Below are 11,659 nucleotides of genomic sequence, written 5' to 3' on the forward strand. Positions count from 1 at the left end.
TACAATCCATAGTCAACTGTCTTCAATTGTCCCAAAATATATTTGACAGTTTTTTTTTTTTTTAAATTCAGGATCCAATCTGGAATCACCCATGACATTTGGCTGTTACGTTCTTTTAGGAAAAGCTTTTATTTGGCTGCTCACTTGGTTATGCAAAGACCCAGTGAAAGTGTTAGCGTTTCCCCTTGTGAGACCTTCTGTTAAATACCTGGCTGAGGACCACACTCCTCACAGTCTCCGTGAGGGAGGGGCAGAACAGAGAGAGATGGTTGGTTCAGTTACATCTGAAAGGAACCACCTGGACTGGCGGTGTCATGGCGACCCCGGAACCGCACCCTCCAACCGCACCCACCCCCCAAGAGTAGGAAGGCGATGATGAGTCCTAGGAAGGGTTAGATTTAACTGAGTATGCAAGAAGACACCATTGGTGGAATCGAGTATTTGGCCACAGTTCTGGACCTGTGGTAGAAAAATACTCAGTAGCCACCCAGATTGTAATGGGTGGTGTGACTGGCTGGCATGCAGGGGGTTTTGTCCCGGAGAGCTGGAGAGCTTACAGCAACTGCAGTAGGAGGTGGCTTTGCTCTTCTGCAGATTGCCCGTCACAGTGGCTGTGTGCAGACTGACTGGAAGAGAGCAAAAAAGATGTAAACCAAGTGAAAGATTGAGAAATGAGCAAATACAGCAGCACCTAAAATCAATAGTATAATTGAAGAAGCAACAGAATTTATCAAACAGAACATGTTGATATCCAGTGGATTTGTGGGAGGCTTTTTGCTAGGCCTTGCATCTTAAGGATATGCATATTCTGCACTGTGCGGTCACCTGTAAGAAGGGAAATGGTGGCAACAAGGTGGTTTGTCAACATCACTCATGGCCAGATTCTCCAGGGCAGCAAGAAGCAGCTAGGGGGACAATACCAAACTCACAACTTAGTGTTTCGCCATTGAAGTTTGGCAAACTAGTATCTGCTGTAAAAACAACCTCCGGGGGTGCCTGGGTGGCTCAGTCGGTTGCGTGACCGACTTCGGCTCAGGTCATGATCTCGCAGTCCGTGAGTTCGAGCCCCACATCGGGCTCTGTGCTGACAGCTCACAGCCTGGAGCCTGTTTCAGATTCTGTGTCTCCCTCTCTCTCTGACCCTCCCCTGTTCATGCTCTCTCTCTGTCTCAAAAATAAATAAACGTAAAAAAATTTTTTTTAATAAAAAATAAAAAAAAAAACAACCTCCGTGGTATGTGTACAATAGTATTCCTGAGCAGAACATGGCTTTCATTAATTTTTTAAAATTTGCATTTGTTTTTAAATTAGCCTATAAAATACCACCATTGGATGTAGATATATAGAGGAAAAAAATGTGTTGGCTATATTCTCCAGTGAAATATTGACCTTGTTTTAAAACAAGGACAATATTTGGCTTTATGGTATAATGCCAATAACTAAAATTTTGTAACTAGACCTTCAACATTAAGGTTGCTTTTTTTTTTTTTTTAAAGACATGTTTGCAATAAGCTGAAGAACTGTACTGCCCTTTGTGGAAAGATTTAGAAGTAAGAGAATTATTAAAGATATTAAACAGATTTAATACCAAAAAAGAAAGGAACCACCTGGAGCTGACACTGTAATGGTTAGGTTCTTGTGTGTGTGTGTGTGTGTGTGTGTGTGTGTGTGTGTGTTTTAATGCAAACCACATAGCTGGATTTTCTGAAGCAAGTGCAGGGATATGGCGCCTACTTGCAAATAGCACAACACTTAAACACAGCTGCAAACGAGTTTTACCGTGTTTGTTCTCAGACTTAAAGATCTTATCCGTTCTCTCCAGAGAACATAGAGTCCGGCCCTGTATGTAAGCATGGTGACAACTGGTCGGTGTACAAATTTCATTTCCTCTTTTCCAGAACTTAGATTTTAGATACATTTAGTTTCTTCTAGAATAACTTTCCCCAGGGCTCCAGCAGGATGGGCCACAGGGACCTGCAACTATCTAAATCCCACTACAGTGTCCAGTGCAGGTTCTGCAATCCTCTTCCTCACTCAGTGTGCCCGTCACTGCTCACCTCTGCAAACTTGTCATGAATGTGAATACTGCCTACCAGCCATAATGAAAGACTACACCTTATGGTCAGCTGGCTAGCAGACTCTCACCTAAAGAATCAGGAGTCTGGATAGGATGACAGAGGCAGGGAACCCAGGTAAGCAGAAAGCACAGCAGATCCTCTGGCATCTGGGATAAGGGTAGGCAGCTCAACAAAAATGATGGCATCTAAAGGAAACCAAGAAGTTCCCTGTTTTCACCAGCCTCACACTTTGTCACATGGTCAATCAACATACCATGCTCCCAGGCAGCACAGGAGTTACTTCATAGAATGGAAAAGAATCCAAAATTAGAAGGTTTTAGATCCAGAAACTACCCCCTCCCAATAAGGTGTTCCTCCTACACCATTCTTACAGGAGTATTTTAGCCTCTGCTTGAGTATTTCTTATGTGGGATCCACAATATGCTATGTTCCTGTAGAACACATAATATGTACTAACAGTCAGTGATTATTGAGTTCATTCTATATGGGAACCATCCTAAGGGCTTTACTCAGGCTCAGTCATTTAATCTCTACAATAGCCCTAAAATGGCAGTTCTATTACAACCTCCATTTCACATATGGGGATACTGAGGTGCTGAGAGATTTAATAACTAGACCAGAATTACATATCTCTAAATTGGACCCAAGGAGTAGGAGTCCAAGGCCAGTGATCTTAACCGCTTTTCTAAACTGCCTCCCAAGAAAACACAGAACAGAACAACTGCTGCTTTACAGAAGTTTAAATCCTAAAACATGTAGCACACATATATAATCAATCAACTTACAATTTTTAAATTCATAATGCACTGCAATACAATGTACTTTTCTTTAAAATGTCTTGTCTTGGTTTTCTGCTTTTTCTATTTTCTAGATTTTACTTGTGGTAGGCTCAGCACAGACCTCCTGGGGAAAGACTTGTGCCAGAGAGGAAAGATAAAAGATTCCTTCCATAAGTCACCCATGACAGGAAGCTTCCCTGAGGCTGCAGGGGGGATTTGAGAATGGATTTATGGGGGGAGGGAAGGGAAGGGATGTGGCTAAATACTGTCTCTGAGAGGATGATGTCCAAATTGATCAGTTTTGCCCCAACCTTTCTGTTTTGGGGTCTAATAGACATCTCCAACTTACTTTCAAACCAAAATATTTTATTTCTACCACCACTCCCCAACCAGCTCTCACCACACCCCTCATTAAAGCATACCACTGGGGTGCCTGGGTGGCTCAGTTGGTTAAGTGTCCAACTCTTGATATTGGCTCAGGTCATGACCTCACAGTTCACGAGTTCGACCCCCACATTGGGCTCTGCACTGACAGTGTGGAGCCTGTTTGGGATTCTCTCTCTCCCTCTCTCTCTGCCCGTCCCCACTCATGCCCACATGTGCTCTCTCTCTCTCAGAATAAATCAATAAATTTTAAAAATAAATAAAGCATGTCACTGGTCACCTAGTTCCATAGGCCAAAAGCATGGGAGTCAATCTCCAAGATTTCTCTCCCGCTAACATCCACAGCAATCTCACTGGCAAGTCCTACTGATTGTTCCTTCTAAAGATATCCATAATTTAACCATTTCTCACCACCTGCCATCCTCATCATCTCTTCTGTCTAAGCCACCACCATCATCTGCCTGCATTAATGCAACAGCCTCCCAGCTGGTCTATTTTCTTCTACTTTTGTCCCTCAAAGATGTTACTCCATGTGGCAGCTGGGATCTTTAAAACCATAAGTCACAGAACCCTGCTCAGAACCTCTGATGCTTCTCATCAAATTCAGAATGAAATAAAAATTCCTCATCATGGTCAACAGTATAGATACCACGTGGTCTGGTCCCTGTTTACCTCCCTGCGAAGTCATCTTGCACATCCACCATTCTCTTGCTCATTTCACTCTAGCCACATTGGCCTTCTTGCTTCTCCTTAAAAACTCTAAGCTTATTATCCCTTTGCATTTGTTATTCCCTTTGCCTAGATTGCTTTTCTTTGCCCCCAAACCTTTTTAGAGCTCACTCTCTAATTCTATTCAAGTGTCACCTCCACAGAGACAACTTCCCTGGACACACTTCCCAGCCCCACCTCCAACCATCACTCTCTATCTCCTTACTTCACTCTTCTTTGTAGTACATATCACCCCCAAATCACATTTTCTATTGACCTGTTTATTTATTTATGATTTATCCCATTAAATTTTATGAGAGCAGGGATTTTATCTTATTCATAGTTGTTTCCCCAGTGACTGTAACATTTTAAGTGTTCAATTAATATTAATCTAATGATAAATATATTCTAACAAGCCTAAAACTCATATTCAGACTTCCTTACTGATATCCAGATCCATATATTTCGTGTATCTATCTAGGACCCATATGTCCCAAAGGAAACTCAAACTCAGCATGTTGAAAACTGAACTCAACTGAGCTCATTATTACTTCCAGCTCTCCTCCCACAGCTGTTCTTCCCTCCTCATTCCCAAGCTTAATTAACAGCATTATCATTCACCCAGGCACCTAAGATGGAAATCTGGGCATCATTGCAGATTTCATGTTCTCTCTCACCCCCAATCTATCACCAAATCTTGTCATTTCTATTTGTACCAGGCTGTGTTCTTAGTTACAAATAACGGAAGCCACTCTAGCTAGCTTAAACAAACAAACAAACAAAAAGAATTTATTAAGTTGTTCGATAGCACAGAGAATCTTCAGGAAGGCCTGCGAGCCCGGCTGTCCAGTAGACACCCTGCTGCTGCTACCGCTGGCTGGTGCACTACTGTGCGTCACATCACAGGCAAGCCCCTGGGGGGAGAGTGACTACAGGGTCCCCCCACTACCCTTGTCAGAATGGATTACATGTGCTATCTTCTTCATAACCCTCTTCCCCAAAACTAAGTCTTGATGGGCAGAGGTCAGATTTTACGCATGCGCCCCATCTGACAGGGACGCTGGGAAAGTGAGTTTCCGGCTTCTTCTTTGAGGAGAATGGACACATCGGCTGGGAAATCCCCCAACCATGGGAAGGGTGTTTGCGAAATGCTGGGCAGCCACCAGACATCACAGATGTCAGTTAACACTATGTTCTGTTTCCCAAGTCTACCCCATCACCACTGACTCAGTTCTAGCCTTCAGAGTCTGTGGTCTTGACTAATGTGATAACCTCCTAACAGGCTAGCCTGCCCCTTTTCTCACCTCCACACTAATGCTAGAGCAATACATCTAAAAGCAAATCTTACCATGTCACTCCCTTGCTTACCGTCCATTATTTAAAAAGTCAAAAGCTCTCACTGCCTTTAGACAAAGTCCAAACTCCTCAGGCTGGCATATGGAACTTCTCACAACATGGCCCTGGCCCATCTTCCCAAGATTCTCTCCTCACTCAGGATCCTGTGCTTCAGCTGCACCAAACTGTTTGCCCTTCTCCAAATGTCACCTGTTCTCTCCTGTTTCTATTGCTTTATACACATTCCTTCCCCCTCCTTGGAATGGCTCTCTCCTCAACAAACCCTTACTCATCCTTCAAAAGTCACCTCAAGCATCACCTTCTTCTCTGCCTCTACCCTCATCCCTGCCTCATTCAGGACAAGACACTCCCAACTTGGCTCTCCCTTGATGCCTACCTCTAGTAGTACTTATCCTATTATGTTGTAACTGTTTGCTTTTATGTCTGTCTCCAAGCCAGGAAGGAGCTAGACTGTGATCTCAGGGAAGGCAGGAACTATTGTCTTATTGTTGTATCCCTAATACGTTGTCTGGCTCATAGCAGACACAGTAAACTTTAGTTGGGTGAATAGTAATGCTGCCAACAGTTGTCTGCTTTTATGGAACAGTTACTATGCGTCAGACCCTGTCAAGTAGGTATGATTATCCTCATTTTATAGATGAGGGAAACTTTTCTGGTATCATATACCTAAGAACCACCTGACTTGGCATATGAACTCTTACTTGATTTCAAAGCCTGGACTCTTACTCAGAACATTCTACAGCCCCTGTGAATGAATGAATATGTGGAAGAAAGGATAAATAGATGACCCTGTGAAACTGTGTCTTGTCCTCTGCAGTTAGAACTCCTCACACTCCAGCCTATACAGCCAAAAGCCTTCCCTTGCCTTTTTGCCTTTTTACTTATTTCATTCTGCTTAAAATGCAATTGTTTTCCCATGCCCTTGGAGACAGTGAGCTCCTTGAGGGCAGGGAGTTATACCTTTCTCCCTTCCATGTCCACCATTTGTATTAGATTTGTAGGGTCGCCAAACTAAAGCACCACAAACTGGGTGGCTTACAACACAGAAATGTGTGGTGTCACATTTCTAAGGAGCTGAAGTGTGAGGTCGAGGTGTGGGCGGTGCTGAGGCACTAACGGAGGATCTGTTCCAGGCCTCTCTCCTGGCTTCTGGTAAGTTCCTTAGCTTGTGGCAGGAAAATGCTCATCTTCACATGGCCTTTTTCCTACGTGCCTATGTCCATATTTCCCTTTCATAAGGAAACTGTGGCTTTGGACTAGGGCCCACTAGATCATCTGCAAAGACCTATTTCAAAACAAGGTCATATTTACAGGTTCTGGGAATTAAGACTTTAACATATTTTGGAGGGGACATAATTCAACATGTAACACTATGTTGTCTGGTAAAGTGTCTTGCAGTTAGCAGATGTTCAGTTAAGGTTTCTTAAAAGATCTTGAATACCCCCCAGGAAGACCTGGCCCCCAGCCGGTATGTTTGAGACCCTCCGCCCATGGGCAAGGGTGAGGTGGATAAGCACTATCTGATGCCCACATCATTCTCTGCTAAATCTCTGCATGGCTGGTGGGTGGAGAGGAGACATGGTGAATGAGGCTCAGCTTCTCTTAGAAAACATTATTTCCTCCCAGGAAAGGTATAATGTCCTGGGGCTCATCTGTGGATAAGAAGAAAGGGATTTGGGCTGGCTGCTTTTGTGGCCGTGGTGTTGGGCCAAGAAGCTGTAAACATGCCATCTTCTGGAATGTGTCTGCCTGCTTTGCTTGGCAGATTTCTCCAGGACTGGGTCAGCTCCAGCCAATGTCCGAGTCTCTGCATCCCTACTTGGGGTCCATAAGAATCTATCCTAGTATCCAGCCCACTCCTCTGTGCCTTCTTTTCTCACCCCCAGGCCTTAGAATCATTTTATTCTATTTTTAAAATTTGGACATATATCATATTGAGCACTTCTTAGATGCCTGGCACTTTATGCACTTTGTGTCATTCAACTTTGCCATACTAGCACAAACCAAACTTTTCATTTATTTGCAGAATACATATTTTATAATGAATAATTTTATCTGTAAATTTTTTTAAATGATAGAAAGTGTAACCTCTGTCCTGGATAAGAAACAGGATATTTCCAGTATTCTAGAGGTTTCTGTGGACCTCTCTCCAATGATACCACCCTCTCTTCCCTGCAAGAGAAACAGCATCTGAATTCTGTATTAATCATAGCCCTCTTTTCTATAGTTTACCAAGTATGTATGCATCTCTTAGAGTATAATACTTTGTTTTACCAATTTTGTTCTTTATGTAAATGGAATCATACTCCTTGTAGTAGTCTTAGTAGCTTATTTCTTTCAATCATCATTATGTTTTTAAAGATTCATCCATGTTGCTACATGTAAAAGTAGCTTGATCATTTTCTCTGCTGTGTAATCTTCCTTTGTATAACCTGCCCCCCACACACACACACACACAATCCATTCTACTCTTTATGGATATTTGGAGTGTTATGAATTGGAGCTATTATGAACAATGCTGCTCATACATTCTTCTACATGTCTTTCAGCTCACATAGTAAGAATTTCCCTCGGCTACATACTCAGAAATATAATGGATGAGTTTAGGATAAACACATTTTAACTTTATTAGGTAATGTCAAAGTGTTTCTGAGATGCTTATACCAAGCTACATTCCTGCTAAAAGTGGATGAGAGGTCTCATTACAGATTGGCCAACATCTGGATTTATCAGATGTTTTGTGTGTGTATGTGTGTGTGTGTGTGTGTGTGTGTGTGTGTGTTTAAAGTGGGCTTCACACCCAGTGAGGAGCCTAGCCCAAAGCAGGACTTGGACCTACAACCCTGAGATCAATACCTGAGGTGAGATCAAGGGTCAGATACCTAACCAGCTGAGCCACTCAGGTGCCCTGGAAATTATAATTTTAATATGTATTTCCTAGATTAATAAAAAGGATGAGCACTAGTAAGGTTGAACCCCTCTCTCATAAAGTACCTATTTTTGTCCATTTTCCTACTGGATTGTATTGTCTTTTTCTTATTGATTTATATGAATTTTGAAAATACTCTGGGTACTAGTCATTTTGATTATTGATTTTATGTGTTGAAATATCTTCATTTGTATGACTTTTTTTACTCTCTATACAATGTCTTTTTACAACAGACCTTTGACAGATTTGGATTTTTTAAAATTTATTTTATGGTCTATGTTTTTGTATTTTGCTTAAAGAAATCCTTCTTTACTCTAGACTATCATAAAGATATTCTTCTAATTTGTCTTCTAAAAGTTTACACCTTTGCCTTTCATATGTAAGTCTTTATTGTACTTGAACTTGCTATTTGTATATGGTGTAAATTGGGATTTAATTTCAGGTTTTTCCCTATGAATAACCATTGTCCCCACACCATTTGTTTCTTTCCATGCTATCTACAATGGCTACTTTGTCCTAATTCAAGTTTTTATATGTCCATATTTTTTAGAGCCCTCTATTCTGTTCTACTGATCTGTTTGTCTGTCCCTGCGCCGATATCACATTGACTTAATTCTTGTAGCTCAGTTAGGTCTTGATATCTGGTAGGACAAATTCCCCAGCCTCTCTTCATCTTCCCAAGAGTACTGGCTATTCTAGGCCTTTTACTTCTTCATAAAAATTCTAGTATCGATTTGTCAAGCCCCAGGAAAACCTCTGGAGAATACTGACTTGAATTCTATTGAATCTCTATATTTAACAATACTTAAGCTATTGAAGCTTCCTGTTGAAAAATCTGTTATCTGGCTCCATTTATTAGATCTTCTTCGAATTTCAATACAGTTCTATAATTTTGTTCACAAAGCAGTTTCACATTGTCTTCTTAGATTTGTTCCTACTTACATTTTGGTGTTTCCATAAATGATTATTTTCTTTAAAATACTTTTTTTTATTGAGCACTGATGATGAATGTGATTGTTCATTTATTGCTCTTGAATCCAGTCTTGCTGCAAACTCACTTATGCATCCTCAATCTGTAGATCTTTTTGAGTGTTCAAAGCTTTTCTTTCCATTTAAATTTTCAAGCACTAGCTATGCAAACGATGCTATTTTTTTCCCTCTTCTTATCTTTTCTAATTTTCCAGGCAATGCATTGACTAGGGTTTCCGGTAAAATACTGGATGTCTAATGGACCTCTTTTTCTTTTTTTGGATCTTAAGTAGAACATTTTCAATGCTTAGGGCACCTGGCTGGCTAAGTAGGACCCCTTGATCTTGGGGTTGTGAGTTTGAGCTCCATGTTGGGGAGTATATTGTATTTAAAACAAAACAAAATAAAATAAAATAAAATAAAATAAAATAAAATAAAATAAAATAAAATAAAATAATGAACATTTTCAATTTTTCCTTTTAAATTAAATATTTTCTGTAAAATATTTCTGTTTATAATGTCTTGTTTTTACCTATTAAATATTTTCATAATTGCAATTTTGCTTCTGCTATCTTTTTTTTTCTTCTTGTTTTCATTCATAGTGTACTGTTTTCCTAGGATATTTTTGAGTTTTATTTTTATTACAAGTTGTTCATTTTCCTTGTAACTTTATCTGGAAAAAAATGTTAAAGGCTTGAGTTGAAGGTGAGTACCTTTCAAGAAGATTCAAGTTACTTCTGTCAGTCTCCTGGGGGCACTATTCTGGTACTACTTTAAGTTGCTTCTTCACACAACGTTTTTTTGACTACTCAGGTGGCATGAATTCAGACTGGAAACTCCTTATGAAGGCTCAGTTATGGTTATATAACTTTAGGGGAGGAGCTGTTCTGTCCCTCCACCCAGTGGCTAGGTCAATATAAGCAAGTCTCCTTGATCTCACCTTCCGTATAGCAGAGTTTTTTTCTGGCTCATGCCTTTGGGATCCCGGTTTATGTCTTATTCAGTTTCCACTTTGGGCAAGCTCAAGGCTTTATCTCCAATTTCTCAAGTCCTGCATATTCATCAAAATAGAAGTTCAAGTTTCCTGGCTGAGGCAAAAACCTTAGAATGGAAATCACCTTATTCTTCAGTTACCTCTGACTTCCCGCTCTTAACCTCATTTTGGGGATTCACACATTCTTTTTTTTTTTTAGTTTATTTTGCTATTTTGAGACAGAAGAGTGCACATGAACAGGAGAGGGGCAGAGAAAGAGGGAGAGAGCGAGAATCCCAAGCAGGGCTCCTGCGTTGTCAGCAAAGAGCCTGACACGGGGCTCGATCTCCTAAATCATGGCATCATGACCTGAGCTGAGATCAAGAGTTGGAAACAACCTACTGAGCCACCCAGGCACCCTGAGATTCTCAGATTCTTTACTTTTAGGACACTTGAACAATGTGGTTTAAGAAACAAAAACAAAAAACTTTCTTTTTGTGTTATTTCATTTAAAAAAATTTTTTTTTTCAACGTTTATTTATTTTTGGGACAGAGAGAGACAGAGCATGAACGGGGGAGGGGCAGAGAGAGAGGGAGACACAGAATCGGAAACAGGCTCCAGGCTCTGAGCCATCAGCCCAGAGCCTGACGCGGGGCTCGAACTCACGGACTGCGAGATCGTGACCTGGCTGAAGTCGGACGCTTAACCGACTGCGCCACCCAGGCGCCCCTGTGTTATTTCATTTTAGTTGTTTCAGTTGAAAGGGTTAGCCAGGGCATCTAATTTGTTATACTTCCCCAAATTGAAGCCCAGGTAGTCTTTTCCAAATGAGTAAAATGAGGCTTTGTACAGCTACATCCAAGTCCAAAAGCCAGCAAATGAGTAGTGATGACACCTGTAAGGAACTGCAGGTAGCCCGAACTTTCCACAGCCCTCTGATTACTGGATACATGCAGGACAAATGATTTAAAGCCAGACTCTCAAGCAAAAAGTCCCAAGAAGGCTTCTGCATCCCCTTGGGAAATGGAAGTTGATGTTGTGTCAAGGGAAGAGTGGCTGTTTCCCTTTGTGGTCCCCTCTTCCATGTCATCTGCTCTTTAATACCATCTTCACTCACAAATCTGGCAATTTTGCATGTAATATCATTGGGAAGATGTAGGGATAGGGACCTTTGTACAATCAGTCAGGTCAGAAATTTGATACACTTTATTCCTACATTTAACAAACATTTGTTGAATACTTTACTATTCCTGGGGGATTCACTGAAAACAAGACCCAACATCTGCATTCAGAGAGCCTACAGCTAATGCAGAAGACAGAGGAAGGGAGCAGACTCTTCAAGGGAAGGATGACTGTTGCAAAGAGGTAAGCACTGGATGCCGTGGCAGGACCAAGGAGTCAGAGGCCAGGGAGAGCTTGCTGAAAGAAGTGACATCCGAGTTGAGATCTAAGGGCGAAGAGAGTATGACTAGGCAGAGAGAG

General features: G+C 41.3%; 1 pseudogene; it reads left to right on the top strand.

Moving 5' to 3' along the window:
• Positions 1–314: 314 nt before the first annotated feature.
• LOC123580146 lies at positions 315–795 on the top strand (annotated as a pseudogene).
• The last annotated feature ends 10,864 nt before the right edge of the window (positions 796–11,659 follow it).

Source organism: Leopardus geoffroyi, chromosome A1, assembly GCF_018350155.1.
Source record: "Leopardus geoffroyi isolate Oge1 chromosome A1, O.geoffroyi_Oge1_pat1.0, whole genome shotgun sequence".
Taxonomy (NCBI): Eukaryota; Metazoa; Chordata; class Mammalia; order Carnivora; family Felidae; genus Leopardus; species Leopardus geoffroyi.